Below are 16,025 nucleotides of genomic sequence, written 5' to 3' on the forward strand. Positions count from 1 at the left end.
AATAACAAATTAACAGATTATGACTGATAATAAAACAAACATTGGCACATTTGAAATAGATCCTCTTACAACATTAAATCTTTAGTTTTTCTGCTTACTGACTACACCTTTCTATCTGGTTGAATTGCATGAATGTAAAAGAGCAAATCTATTGGAATTTATTTGGTGATAATCATGTTCTCACCTACTTTCTTACCTGTTTCTGCCATCTCCCTCTGCAAAATAATCCTTCACTAAAAGCACTTTTTCATAAAGTAGAAGTAAGCTTATAAGGTAGTTACAGGAAAACAGGGTTTTGAAACATAGTAAGCTTTCTTTCTTTTCTTTAGAACAGACAGACAAAGTCCTTTAGGAGCAAAGTGTGCCACCAGCCTGGGGTATAAGCCAGAAGTATTTCCTTTTACTCCAGTATCCATTGTTGACAATACTATGTAACTTGAAAATAGCAAAAATACATTTAGAAGTAAATTAATACAACATTTTATTTGTCAGTTGACATAACTACAAGTTTCTAAGTTCAAACCATACCTACAGCAAGTTTTTTACTTTGGTTTTATGCCAGTATTATATTGTACATCTATTGTCTTAATCAAAAAGTCAGTATAAATGAATGAATGCATTTGTATGATAATTCTTTGATGATTTGAGCTAAGTGACTTCTTTTTTTTTTTTTTTCCCTGACATCAGTTGGCAAGCTATTCCTTTGAATTAAATTATTATATAGAAACAAAACAGGACTAGAGCATTAGTAAAACAGATTCTTCCTTTTCCTTTTAGCAGTGGGATGGACTGCATGAAGTAGTCTGTGGACTGAATACATTTGGGAAAATTAAGGTCTGCGGCAAATGGAAAACTATTTCTGTAGCATCCGTAAGATCAAATAGTGATTTTATAGGCACCGTAATCCAAAAAAATGTCCTTTCAGGGCAACCTCAAGTTCATTTACTATCGCCAAATATAATTACTCATTTAGAACACAGTAGTACTCTCTAAATGGTAGTGTAATTCTTTCCTAATTTGTGGTTGCTTTGTTTGTTTGATTATAGTGATTATGATGTTCATCAGTAGCAACTGGTTAGGTGCTGTGGTTCATATCATCAAACAAACTGCAGTGTAAATGTGCAGAGGCAAAATTTTAATCTTGAAAAATCTCCTTAGTGTCAGCAGATATTCTTTTAACAATTTTTTTTTTGTCATTTTTAGTTGCAGCTTGATTTTGTGACTGAATTATGACTGTATTTCCCTTCGATACAGTGTCTGTATTAAAGTACACTTACTCTGCAGTTGTAGAGAAATGTAGTGTAGAATAAATACAGTGACTTGGTTAGCACTTTTTAATTTTGACAAAGTGAGTTATGCCATGGTTTCCAGTAGCATTCCAAATGCTTTTTAACAAGACACCTGTTTTCAAATGAGATAGCAACCTGAAAAATAAATGTGAAGTTGATTGCAGAAGAATAGTTTTGCTATCTGTTAGTAATTTAGAATCCTTAAAATTCTATATGTGACCCTCCAAACTTAAAATTTTATGAGCTTTTTTTTCCAAATTTTTGGGTTCATTTGCCATCTCAAATGAAATTCAGGATTTAGAGGTGTGTGGGTCAAAATAATGAGTTTAAAGCACTCAATGTTAGGATGGGGACTACCTCTAATTTAAACTGCTAGCAATATTCTGATGCTAACTGTGCTATATAACTTTCTTTTAACTCTTTATGGAGTTTTTGCTTTGATATTTTTTTCCCTTTTTAGATTTAAGCCCATTCATTTGACAGTATTTTAAAATTTGAGCCATTACATGAGTTGCATTTGCATTACAGAAATACATATTCATATTTTGTGCTAAAATTTATTGTTAGTGGTGCTTTCCAACTACCATGTGACAGCACTAAATGATCCTAAAGAAAGATGGAAAAAAAAGATGGGTATCTATAAATAGCTAAACCTGAAATAGGTTACTGAGGGAGGAAAAAAAAATCATGATGCTTCAGAAACACTGAAAAGCTGAGGATTTCTTGTGCTTCCATAATCCCTGTTTGCACAAGATGTATTATATTTCTTATATTCTCTGTTACTTGGGCTTCTTGCAAGACTTTCAGTACATTGAGAACCTGGTTTTGAATCAATTTCAACTTAATTAGAAGAAACCAGTTGTTGTTAGTGTTCACATTCCATGATGTCGGTGGAAAACATCCTTCTAATTCAAGCAGGCTTTCAATTGGTCCAGATGAAAAAGTGGCCTGTCAACAATTTCTGAAACAGTAGGTGTGCTGAAATAGAAAGGAGAACAATCATGAGGGATTGTTCGTAAGAACTGTGAAGAGAAGTGAATACAGAGAAAAAAACCTTTGGGTTTGATTTTATCAAACAGTGAAATTAGTGTATGATTTTTATGATAATCATCTCTTATTAGGTATCAAAGTATAAGAGCTAAATGGCTTTTTTGAGTAGTATCTTTAGATTCTTAGCTATGTCAGGGAAACTACTGTTGCAAATGAAAAGCCCACGACCTACAAATGAAAATAAAAAATACTGAAAAGATATCTAAATGAAAAAGCTTTGGTTCTGTGGAGAGCTTGCAGAGGAAATGAGTGGAACAGATTCTTTCTTCCAACCTTTTTCCATATCCCAGGCTAGAAGGCTTTACAGGATCAGCCAAATGACTTCACTAGTTTATCATCACCCGCTGTTCCAATACCAAACTTAATTTCCATACTAACAGGAGTTTACTGGTCTGATACAACATTGTCACAGCTACCTATCTTTCCCCCACCCCTGCCCTTCTTGCCTACATTTCTTTTTCCTCTGTGGTTTTTACGTTCCAGTAAGAAACTCAATTATCGAGAGTTTTTCAATATAAAACTTTAGTGGTAATAGGCTAATATTAGCCTGGAGACACCTATCCAGATTATCGCAAAATATAAGCTGTTTTTATGTTTCCTAACTAATACTTATCCTGGAGTATTAGACTTTACTCACCCAGCAGTGAACATAACATTAGGATTAAGAGAAAGCCATACCTTAGCCAGAATACATTATTAACTATTGTTCCCTTCCTGTATCGCTTTTATTCCTAAACTCACAGGTTTTCCTGGATTCAGCAACAAACAGAACTTTCTCCATCAGGCTTGTAACCTGCCTCCAGGCCAAGCTCTTAAGTACTTAGCTGTGAGAGGCCTCAACATGAGTACTTGACATCTGCTGACTTTTTCAGTATACTTTATTTGTCAGCAAGTACACCTTTTCAGGCCTTGGTCTTCCAGAACTTGATCCAGACTCAGCTGTTTTTCTCAGTTCCTGTAAAATAAGAATAATGTGATTGCTTATGACATAGTTGTCTGATATACAATACATTATCATTTGTGATTTGGTACTGCGTGACAGTGTTCAGTACTTGTGAACAAATTAGTAATTCAGGTACTCAGGAAATAGTTTGAGTGGTGTGTAGTAAATTAAGTATGAATGCTTGACATAAATGCAGGGATAATGTGGGAACTTGAATACCTGCTTGTTCCATGAATATAATCACTGCTCTGTATAGAATGAATTATGCATCATGGGGGCTAGTTAATGTGATTTGGGAATGTATGTTAATGCATATGCCTTTGAACTGTATCAAGAGCTCATTACAATAGGCCTTAATTTTTTGCTTTGTGATCTTTTAAGAGATGATTTTGCCATTTTACATATTCTTTTAAGTGTAATTTTAGCTCATATGTTATATCTTACAGCTAGTATTGATCTAAATAAAAAGAGGTATATTAGGTAAAGGGATTTTGAGAATTACAGATTTTAAATAAAACTTTAAAAAGACCATTTTTTTTTCTTGGGAAAATTAATAAAGTTGCATAATTGAAATGAAGTCTTTATTAAGGTACATAACAGTCTGGTAAAGTATGGCTGTAATGTTAATTGAGCTGCACTCGAACAAGATGGGCTTAGGTTGAGAAAGGTCTGGGCACAAATGATTGTATTCTGAATTATGTGAAGTATACTCAATATGAAAGAAAAGTTCTATGTTGTCTCGAAGTATTGTGACCTGAAGCATAGTGAGACTTTAATTTTACTTGGGCAGAAGGTAAAAGGGGAAATGGAAGTACCTGTGTTCATCTCTATAGAATGCCTGCTGCACTTCAGTGCAGTGCTTTTATAAGTACTAACAGTATCATCCTGTGATGAAAGAAAATCTTGGCATATTTTCAGACGTTAAAATGGTATAGTGTAGGAAAAAAAATACAAAAATACCATTGGCTTTTTTTGTCTTTGGTTTTGCACATCCCTCCTCCCACCCCCCCGCTTTCTTTTTTTTTTTTTTTGAACAACTTTAATTTCTGTTGCTTGGGATTTTTTATACCTTTATACTTAAAAGATCTGCTCCTGTTGACATTGAGAAGAGCCACAAAACTACAATGATTTACTACTAATAAACATGACCTACTACAAATTCTCCATAACAGTACAAGAAAAATTCAGTAAAAGAAAAGAGAATAAATTTGAGCTGGTTGCTTTTAAAACATGAGCATAAATTTATAATTATGAGATTTGTCTACTGTGGAGGTCCCACTGCTGATCCCTTCCTTTGTACAAAAGCAAGGTCAAATACTGGACCATTTTTAAAGCTCTTGGAAGAACAAAGTCTGGGTTTCTAAAGAAGACAGAAGGACAGAAGACTGCTTGTGCATTCTTCCACCCAACACCCTGAACTTAGAGCTGCAGTCATCTGATGATGTCAACTAAGCACAGTCATAATATTGTTGCTTGCATTATATTTTTCTAGTCGCTTTCCATTCTTATGTCAGGTATCATAAATTATGTGATGTACACCTTTTCCTTTGAGAAGGCTGTATCAGTCTATTAGATCACAAGATTAGAAGCTTTTCCTTACTAGTTTGCCTAGACGTAATTTGCTAATGGTTTTATGAAAAATTACTTGCTGTCACTGTTTCCTCGTATATCTAATTAATAGGGAATGATTGTGTCACTACTTCTGATGTAATTTCATAACTAAGGTAGTCAATAACTGGAATGTATTCAGGCCAATTGTTTGCCTTCAGGGGTATAACTGCACAGATGCCCAATTTCATTTCTTAACAAGGATTTTCATGGCTAGGTTTTTGTAAGTTCAGATCTCTGAACTGGTTTTCCTACTCTTGGTGTGACTATTATGCTACTAATAATTAATTTTCTGTGGCCAGTGGTTTAGGAAGAATGATTACTGAGAGAATACTAGACCTAGTTTTTAATGTCTTTTAAAAAATTCTTTATTCTACATACCTTTTGTTTATCTTATCTGCCATCTTGCTCTATCCTGTCAAGGTGGGAAAGTTGTCCTGTAATTTTTGCTAACAAAGTAGAAGGAAGGGAAGAAGAATGGTTCATGCAAAAGGGAAATCACTGCCTTAATTAAGTAAGAACTATTGATAATCAAAGGGATAAACCAAGGCAGGAATAAAAAGTGTGTTATTAGAAGAGTACTGCCTTTTTGATAACTTTGTTTGATAACTTTGACTTCTGTTCTCCTGTGCCTGTTCTGAGGATCTTGATAAGCTTCTCTGTCCTTTTTTTGGTGTCTTGTGATTTACATCAGCTTCAGCCTTTCTTTGAGGGGCAAAGCCTGGTTGATGTGAACAGCATGTATTTTTCTGTTACTTTAATATATTGTTGTGGAGGATAACTTACATATGTTTGACACCTTCCAAGTGCATTGCAGAATAATATTTAGCAATATCGAAAATATGTTAGTATTCTGAATGCACTTTCTTCCATCTGGGAATCATTGAAGGGATTATCAGCAGTCATCATCACTATATACATCACTATTTGTGTAACAGTTTCATAACACTTCAGTATGGTGTAAAAATTTTCTGAAACATTTATTTTTGACAATTGATTTTTTTATGACTTTTGGTGTTGTTGCAGGTGTATTTATGGCTTTTTTTTTTGTTTGATGTTTGTAACGCAGTTTGTTTTACATGGCATGGGACAACATTGCACACCGGTAGTGATGAATGTGTACTTGAAATGCCTGTACATTTTGGTGAATCGTATTTCCTGCTTTTTTGCTTTTTACTATCCAGTTAAGGAAGTGGGAAAAAAAAAGCTCAGAAGTGGTTTCTCTGTTTCACCTGAGTCGTGTGTTAGAGGGAGAGTCCTTAAGTAAATGATATATGACAGCTTTGGTCTCTGCATAGAAGTCTCCCATGTGGAATGAGAAAGGGAGATGACATGGAATCCACCGCATAGCACAGGAAAACAGCAAGGTATTAGGACACTTTCCATGTAAACACTTTCTGCCTGAATTTATATAGGCTCAGTGAATCATTTGTAACTTTAACTGGTAGTTGTATGACACGTCTGGCACCGAATGAATGAATGAAAATCCAGTTCTTGAGGACTTTGGTAGATGAATGGGAATGGAAGGAGTGGAAGGCAGCTCATCTGTCACGGAGATGTTTCCATTTTTAGAGAAAGTAGGGTTAACTTTAGAGCATGAATCTCACATATGGGCACTTCCTACTTGCTTGTCAAATGAAAATGTCTGTAGCACTCAGTCACTGTTCATAGTTAAAGAAAAACAAAGTTAAACAGAAACATGTCACTTGTTACTATCAAATTCTTAAATTTGGTAGTTTTTAGCTAGATAGATCAGCTCTTCTGTCATTAGCAGTACTCATCTGGGAAAATAATTGTACAACCAGATTCATAATCCGCCTGTGCAGCTGGATTGAGGCTGCGTCGGACATCTAGCCTTGAGTACTTGGTGGTCTCTCTCTACAGTGGAAACCTGGGTTTGCAGGCTGAATGATGTTTCCTCTGTTCTTCACTCAGACTTAACGACACTGCTGCTATCAAATTAAGTTTATGCTGTTTATATGGAAGTGTAAAGTTGGTTGATTTTTGAGAGTTTAGGTCATACAGATATTAGAAAGGAAAATTTGTGCCTAGTTTGCCATCAGAGCTGTTTTTGAAAGATTTTCTGCTTTGATGGGTGAGTTGTTGATGTGTTAATTTTGGGTTTGTTTAACCTCTTCAAAAAGATGCAGAACTACATATGCTCAGAGAACAATAGCTGAAATTTTGCCATGTTAAAGAAATATCAGCTGACATGAATGTTGCTCTGATCAGATAATTTCTTTTGTTTTTACCCTGCTTTTGCATCCTTATCATCAGACTGAATTCTCTACACTTTCTTCTCTATTCCTTTATTACATCTCTCCATGATTTTTCAGTACAGGACACATATTAGCGAAAGATCTCATGTGAATACCTCTCACTTTTTCTAACTTGTCAACTTCCTATATAGCAGGTTGCATTGCTTTTGTTTTTTGTGTGGTTTTGGGTGTTTGTCTTGGATCTTCTGCTATCTTCTGTGCACCTAGAAGACAGTGTCTGTTTTCTGGGGCTTTGCTGTTTGAAATAGTGGGGAAGAATTTTCAAGAAGAGCTGCTTTAAGATTTTTCAAGGCTCTGACTGAGTCAGGGACTGAAGGAGCTCTACTTTGGTACCTAGAAATGTACCCTTCAAAACACTTATTTGGGAGTGTGTACATTTCACCAGGAAAAACAGCGCTGAAAATTAGTAATTCAGTTGATGTAGGAAGAATCTGTAGTGCTGGTATTTGTGGTCGTGACTACTGTCATGCTAAAGCAAACATGTTATAGTCACCAGAATATTTCCATTTTTCTCCACTTTTTTTTTTTTTTTTTTGTGTCTATCAAGATTTCCAGTATCTTAGGTGATGATTAGCAGCTAACTCAAAAAAGGCAAAGGCTGAAAATGCTAAAGAAATGCTACATCATGGTAGACAAAGTTGAGGTAGTTGTTAAAGCCTCTTCCAGGATGCCTTCTGCTTGCTCATTTTTGATCTTTTCGTACAGGCCCTATTGTGTAAAACACAGAAGCAATTTAGAGCACTTGATCCCTGGGACTATTTGTGTGCTTAGCTGGATCAGATGTATAAGCATCTATTGGATTTCATCTCTTTTCTCTCTAACAGTCCAGTATCACCACTGTGTTGGCGTGGCTGTTGTCCACCCTTGCATCAATTTTATCCCCCGCAAGAAAAAGAGATCTCTGAGATTTGCTTTAATCTCCAGTTCCTTACTTCTAAACATACAAGGCCACAGCCCTGCACATATATGCATATATAAGATGTGTTTTTTCTTGTTTGGTTATTGACTTGCCCAGAAAACTTGCTCTACATAGTAATTTTTGAAAAAAAGGTTTGGAGTCAGTGATAGATATCATTGAAACAGGTACAGAGTTATAAGAGAGTAGGGTTTTTAATGGCATGAAAATTATTTTTTTTGAAGAAAGACATGCAAAGAAACAGCACTATAAGACTTGACATACTATTTCAAAGGATGTGGTAAACCTAACAGTGGCAATTTGCATTGCAGTCAGCTTTATCTAAAGAAAAAAAAAAAAAGAGTATTAACTATGCTGGTCTTCATCCTCATTACCTTGTGATTGTCATGCTACCTTTTTCTGGTTGTCTAGAATATTTTAAAAATCCCAAAATTTGGTGGATTACCTGTATATTGTTTAGAAAGCATTTTCCTTTGATGATGCATTTTCTTTCCAGAATATTTTCCTGAAAATCAGTTTATTTTCTTTTATTACCTACATCTCAGTTTCCTTATGCCCTTTAAATATTTGCAACCTGTTACATTTTCTTGTAATTGTTACTTAGCCAATGTATAAGCAGCATGCCAATATTGAGCTCTGTGATATTCCTCTGTACATTTGTCCTTACAGAGCTGCTCATGATGCTTCCGCCTTTATTTTACTGACTGCTAATTTGTCTGCTTATTTTTTGTATTGTACCTAAAAGTGTATTTCTTGTGACATTTTGCTGGTATCTAATCAAGCTTATGTATCCTTTCATATGTTGTTTCATGCTACTTCTTTATTTGCCTATACAAAGCAAAATTGTATTATTTCAATTTATTGCCATAATGTTTATTAAACATATGTACACTCTCTAAATGTCATGGTATCTCTTTCTGTGCATTCAGTAATATTCTTAAAGCATTCTGGCTTGAATTGATGATTTTTTTTCTTTATTTGTTTGGTTTCAGTTGTGTGAAAAAGTCTATTTGTTATTTTGAATCTCTTGTTTTGTGATTTCTAAACAAATATTTCTTGGGTTATTTTCCTGCCATTCTGGTGAACTGTGGTGGATTTTTATACAGATTTAGACACCTTATATTTTGAAATCTCTGAATGTGACATGCATCTAATATGGAAAGACTGTTTAGCCATCTCTCAGTTTAAATTTTCTAATATTTTCTAAACAATACACTCTATTAGTAGGAGTTTATAGTAAAGTATATGAACATAAAGGGATTTTACAGATAAGTAGACCTCAATGACTCAGTATATAGTTTGTTTTTAATATGTCTATTTAGCAATTACATACCAGATAGCTTCAATTAATATAATTTTATTAAATAAATCATGAATATAAGTATAAATAAAGAATACCCAGAGGAAAGTCAGTTATAATAGACACTGAAATCACTTGCCATTAAACAAAAAGTCCCTGTATTTTTGCATATTTCAAATATGTTTTACCTTTGTATCCTTTATATAGTTTTGCATTAAGTGTAGCTTGATTTAAGGTTGTTAATGTGATTTTTTTAGGTAGCAACTCCTAAGACGGAATGGCATTTAAAAAAAAAAAAAAAAAGGCGTACTGCTAATTTTTTAATCTATGTTTGGGAAATTGTCCTCTGTTTTGGATCATCCATTCAATTTCATTAAAAGTTTTCATAGCTATCCAGTTGGGATTTTGTAAATAATAACATATTTGTTATGTTATTTTGGAACAACATGTGATTAGTGCATTTTATTTGCACTGAAAACAGACTGTATGCCTTCTTCTCAAATCTTGTCTTACAAACAAGTGAATGTCCTTTACAGTTTTTGAATGCTAAAAAATAAAAAATAGTGTCCTACAAATGTATTTAAAGCAATAGTGCTTAGAAAACAGAAGGAACTTTAGTTGTTTGTTTACTGCTAGAGAAACATCTTTCAGTAGGCAAATAAACACAACAGAAATAAATCTCAGTTAATCTCAGTTATTAAAAAATGGAGATTGGTTGAATGGAAAGATAAAGGTTCTGTCAAGCTCTCACTTTTAAGCACCTGTGAAAAAGCTCTCAATAGTACACTGCATAAATTTGGGTTCTGTCACAAGCATGACTTTTCATATTGCATGAGTTGTGCTTCAAATGCTTCCACACAACAAACAACTTCAGTGTTTATAAGTAGATCTGAAGCTAAGTTTTATAAACTTGTTACCATTTATTACTGCCTGTATTTAAAAAAGCAAAATTGTTTTCAAAATGCAGAAAATTTAAAATGTAAATCATGCTGCCGTTTTTTTTAGTGCACTTCACAGAGCTTTGGACTGGATTGTTTCTCTTTGTGACCTTAAAATGATTCGTCTTTCAGAATGTGATAGTGTGGAAAGGTGTCTCGGAGCACTAGTCATACTAGTACCTAGAAATCTTGTAAAACAGCTTTTTAGACTGTAAGGCAGTCTGAGTCTTGTGAGTGTTCCTCTACTGAAGCTAGTAGTATTCTTCTCTACAACCGTTGGAGGCTACCAGGACTGATGAGGTCACACCTCAAGTTCTGTGGTCAGTTCTGAGATCCCAAGTACAAGTGAGACACGGACATATTGGAAAGAATCCAGGGAAGGGCCACCTCTCCTACAAAGAAAGTCTGAGAGACCTGGGACTGTTCAGCCTAGCGAAGAGAAGGTTTGGGGGTTCTCCATGTATACATAGTAGTAGTGATAGACACAAAAGATTAGTAAAATCAGGCTTTTTCTAAATGTCTGGGTAACTTCAATCAATCAAGTAATTGAGGTATGTAAGTGCTCTCAGATCTAATTCAAGGCAGTTTCAACAAAGACTATGGCAGCCTATGCTGCAGGATAATAAATCAGGAAATAGTGTCATAGCAATATCATGTTCTCATTAAACCTTAGTGGAGTGGCTGTTTTCAAAACTGATGATTATAATATTCTACAGTAGTTAAAATTATACCTGTACTGCTTTTTCTGGGGTTGGGTATTTAAATGTTCAAATTTTATACAGTTTTTTGGTTACAGAAAAAGAAAAAGAAACACCAAAAAGCCCACAAAAAACAAACAAAAGCCCTCCCCCCATAAAACCAAACCAAACCAACCAAAGAAAAAAAACCCAACATATTTAAACTGCAAACTGAAGCTTGTCCACTTGGCTCTGAGAGCTGGATATTCTAAAGAGAAACTGTACATTGCAAAAATTAAAAATAGATGTCTAAGAAGAAGTTAATATGATGCCAGAAACAAGTATTCCTAATGTCATAGGACACAGAAGCTGTGGTATGTGAGAAGTACAGTATTTTCTAGAAAACAGAACAAAACCAAGAAGTATATAAATGAATTTATATCTCACACGAATTTATATCTTGCATTCCAGGAACACAAACAGGTATAATATCTGCAACTGAGTAGATGGGAAGAATCCCCTCCTTTGACCAACTGGCAGCACTTCTCCTGATGCAGTGCAGGGTGCCGTTAAGCCACCTTTGTGGCAAGGGTTGAGGGTAAGCGTTGTTAATACCAGGATTAACTACTGGACTGATAGATTTGAGAGTTAAGCAAAAAGAAAGGAAAAAAAATGAAGAAATAAGATAATTTACCTGATAAATACAGCTGTTTGCATTTTACTAGCTTAATGTTAAATAATTTCAGGCACCATCTCAAAATTCTTAGTCTTTCACCAGTGCTATTGATATCAAGTACCAATCATGCCACATGCCACATTACTTACCAGAATGGCAGTGTTCCTTCTTTCACTCTTGTGGTTTCCTGTGGGGGGAGTTTTATTTGTTTATTGGTTTGTTGTTTTTGTTTTGTGGGGGGGGTTTTGTTGTTTGGTTTGGGTTGGGTTTTTTTGGGTTTTTTTTGGTGTGTGTGTCTGTGGGTTGTTAGTTTTGTTTGTGTTTTAGGTGTGGGTTTTTTTTAATTATCCGAAGCTCGTAATTTTGGTGAATGATCATTTGATCATTTTCCTGCTCTTTTTGTTTGCAGTAGGAATTCTAACAGTTCTTTAGTGAACTGCTTCACTCAGAGTCTGGCTGTTTGCGGTCAAGGATTCTCTCTTTTATTAGCGCTCAAAAGACAGACCTGGCAGGTTGCAGTGTCTTTGTACAAGATTTCAGCTGTTACAAAGGTTCTTTTATGGTCTCCAGTCATTTGAAACTTGATGTAGATCTGATCTGAAACTGATGGTTCATCTGTGGGTGTAGGCTGCAGTGTTAATAGCAAAATATAAGCTGTTTGAAAAGGGTGTTTCATGAATATTATCTTACTAGCATTCACTAACTGAATGACCATTAAGAAGAAGTTAAAATATATGTAAAAGACATAGCCTTTCTGCAAGGTCAAATCAGTCCTGTAATCCTTTGTTTTCTACACCTCTGTAATGGTGTTGTCAAAATTAGTATAAGAGAGGAGAGATATTAAAACATCAAGTATGTGTCTCAAAGAAAAAAACTTCTTGGATTTGTTGTGTATTAAGGCAATTTTAATGTAACTTTGTCAAAGCAATAGACAAAAAATGTTAAAATGGGGGGAAAAGAATGTGTGAAGACATAGCGTCCTTGTATGAGTTTTGCATCTTGCTAGGCCACTCTACTGAGGTATTCTTACTAGGCATTGTTTAACAACTTTGCTGAACTATTTATAAGAAAATCAAACAACACAGACCTGAAAATACTTGCCATAGCCATGTTCAGAGGGTGCAACAGAGGAGAAAACTGGTGTTAGGACATATTTACATTTAAGAAATTTGTCCTAACAGTATTCAAGAAGCTAGTGAGAGAGGCTTGGTTTGAATTGAGTCATTACCCAGTTAAAAATAACCTTTCCAGGTCATGTCATTTTGTTTGCCGCAGTGAAATAAGTTTATTTCAGCAGAATGAAGCTGTTATTAGCTTGGCAGAGTCCACTTGTCAGAATTTTATGGAGCAGAACACCGTTTGGCTTGGAAATTCAATAAATACTGTAATGTGAGAGAAGTTAAACTCCAAGCGCTGAGGGGGCACAGTGTGGGGAATTTGTCACTAATGCATTGTTTGACACTTGTGTTGAGAAAATCTCAGGACATATGAAGAAGCATCATTAAAAATCAGGCAGATATCTCTCTCATGATACATGGTGATGTTAAAATACAGATTGGTTATAATTTTTCAATACTGAAGCAGAATAGCAGTATTTTTAAAAGTAAATAAATGCATTTCACTTATATTTTTACCTACTTCATTTCTTGTATACGAATTTCTTCTAACATTTGGATTAGTAGGGGAGTGGCTTAGAATGGTTGGAGGAAATCTACAATTAAATGTAATCCAACTATTATTGTTTAAATCAGCATGGGAAAATTTGGTCTGTGCTGTGTATTTGTCTGAAATGTGGGAGGCTGGTGTTCTGTCTCCGGTGGGAGAGGAGTAGGAAAACTAATTGCTCTCCCTGCAAGGTGAAACTATGCAATTCAGTCATGTGATAATTTTAGAGGCAAGGATGAGGTAGTCAGCAAAAAATGGTTGGGGTGCCCTCCAGCTATCCAGACTTTCTGCTTGTACTTGGAACACTATCATTTGAAATAACTCTTTAAAGTATTGCCTGTTCAAACAAAAAGATTACCTTTGTGAGTAAGTGATGGAGTAATTTTAGGTTTCCAGTCCTATACAGTAATATTTATAAACAATGAGCTAATTAACCATTGAATATATGGTGGAGTGTTGATTATATGATGTCATTCTGTTAAGACTGTATGTTTTTATAAAAAAAATGTACATCTGAAATAGGAGTTACTATCTTGATACTGAAATACTAATTGAAATACTGTGCTTTGTACTACGTAGAAATCAGGTGGACTTATTTTCCTAATTCTTCCAAGTGTTAAAATCTGCTAATTTCTAGAAGGTAGAGAATACCCTCGAGGGAATCAAGTGGTGTACCACAGTAGGAAAAAGTTATTAACATATTCTAAACTGTCTTTTCCTGAACTTATTCTCAACTGTTCATTCTGTTTGTCATCTAAAAATTGTGCTCTTGATGTATTCATTTCCAACCACAGTCATACTCTTGTGAGAGTTCAGAGCAAGACCTAAACCTTATAGACAGTGGAAAATGGTTTGCTTGTGTGCAGGCAAACATGTCCATATACCTTTAGAATGTCTTAAAATTGATGTGCTAATGATATATATATACTTCTAGAGAGAGTTAAAATTTATGTTTTCTGTATCATCGGTTCATAATGGTTCTTCACAGTGTAATGTGACTAAATCCAAAGAATATCTAGTTGTTCATTTGATTCAAGCACTACCTTCAATATTATACTTGAATAATGTTGGCACATTTCTTTGTATCACATGAGGAAAAAAATGGAAGCGGCATTTGAAAAAAATCCAGTGTTTTCATACTTGTTGCCTCATTTTTCATTACATTTTCTTCCTTCTTTACTATGTATGTATTTTTTTTCCCCAAAAATAGTTCTGCTCTGCATCTTTTTACAGTCTGAATAGAATTATCTTGCTTTCACTACTCTTACTTGTCTCATTCAGTAATATGTGCATTGTGGTGGACACATCTATATGTACTATTCAGATGACTATCCTGAGGATGGTAGTAACTGGGTGTGGAAATCTAGTCCCAAAGAAGTGTTAGAACTTGGTCTCTGAACTCTATTCTGCTTAAGGTAGGATACTTACCTCTCATTGGGAAGTAAGCGTTCTCACATTTATCTCAGAAATAAGAATGTTCCTTGAAGTATCTTATTCATGTAATCATATTTGAGAGCTCCAGTTGTCTTAAAACTTGTGTTTGAATGTTGAGACTGGTGATTCATACTTTTTAATTGCAGTCCTTGATTTGAATAAAATAGTTTAGCAAAAGGCTTTCTACATACTCAAAACCTCAAAAAAAAAAGTGACATTATTTTTGTAAAATAAAAAGCAAACACCTTAATATCAAAGTTCTTTGCATTTGGTTAGTAGCTAGAACTGTAGTTGGACACAGAAGAGATAATTCACAAATTAGTAATTCCCAGAGGGCTTTTTTAGCTGGGCAAGATTTGTATACTTATGGTGTATGGACATGGCTTACCAAAAGAATCTGTTCTGTAATATCCTGAAGCAGCAATAAACAAACACACCAGAATAATTGACACAGTTTAGTGGCATTTCACAGTTTATATGCTGTCACATCTATATTAGTTTCTGGCAGCTGTGCATGCTGGTGACTTAAGATACTTAATTTTTATTTTCTGTTCATTTGTTTAGTGTTCTTATCATTTTCTTGAAGTTTTGTGGGGTACTTTTGATCAATACTAATATTAGAATTTTTAAATTATAATTTTCAAAGTCATGTTACTTCAGGAGATTTTAATGATTAAAGTTAACCAGACAGAAAGAAAGAAAATAAAGAAAACATGAATTGTATACACCGCAGATATTATAATAGATCCAAAGGGCAGCCAAAGGCTTACATTTTGAATGACTTGATTCCTTGGCTTCAAATGCTGCAGTTTATAAAAGAAAGAGAAGTATAGTTCAGCTCTGAGGGGATAAAAAGATATATTTTCTTGGTATCCTAATCACCTGGGCCAATTATTTGCTGAAATTATCTGGGTATTTCCCAGGCAATATTGAAACTTTTACTCACTATCAATATTGTAGTAGATTTATGCTTTCTGAAAGAAAATAATATTAAAATTTGATCAAATACAGGTGTTTCCAGTTGTGGTTTGCAATGTTCTCACTAAGCATCCTAGTCCGAGATTTTTTGGCTATATCTTCAGAGGGACATGTTGTGAGTCCTTTTTACGTTTATATCTTTTTGCACTAGCAGAGAACTGTTTGGCATGTAGTAATCTGGGGCACCTCTGTTTTGTCTGGAACTGGAACAAAAAATAACCAGTGATTGCATGTACGCACCCCTAGGTTGGACAAATTGTTTTCTCAGATGT

At 34.6% G+C, this 16,025-nt stretch overlaps 1 protein-coding gene across 33 annotated transcripts in view; it reads left to right on the top strand.

Annotated features, from left to right (window-relative positions):
- PTPRD (protein tyrosine phosphatase receptor type D) overlaps positions 1-16,025 on the top strand; it is a 1,234,877-nt gene that overhangs the window by 919,949 nt on the left and 298,903 nt on the right. The window contains exon 1 of one of the 33 annotated variants that reach the window (XM_071802229.1): positions 11,577-11,598. The exons of the other annotated variants lie outside the window; for them this stretch is intronic. The gene's annotated coding sequence lies outside the window, so the exon portion shown is untranslated. Of the gene's footprint in view, positions 1-11,576; positions 11,599-16,025 lie in introns of those variants that run through there. 33 annotated transcript variants of the gene reach the window in all.

This window comes from Patagioenas fasciata, chromosome Z (genome assembly GCF_037038585.1).
Source record: "Patagioenas fasciata isolate bPatFas1 chromosome Z, bPatFas1.hap1, whole genome shotgun sequence".
Taxonomy (NCBI): Eukaryota; Metazoa; Chordata; class Aves; order Columbiformes; family Columbidae; genus Patagioenas; species Patagioenas fasciata.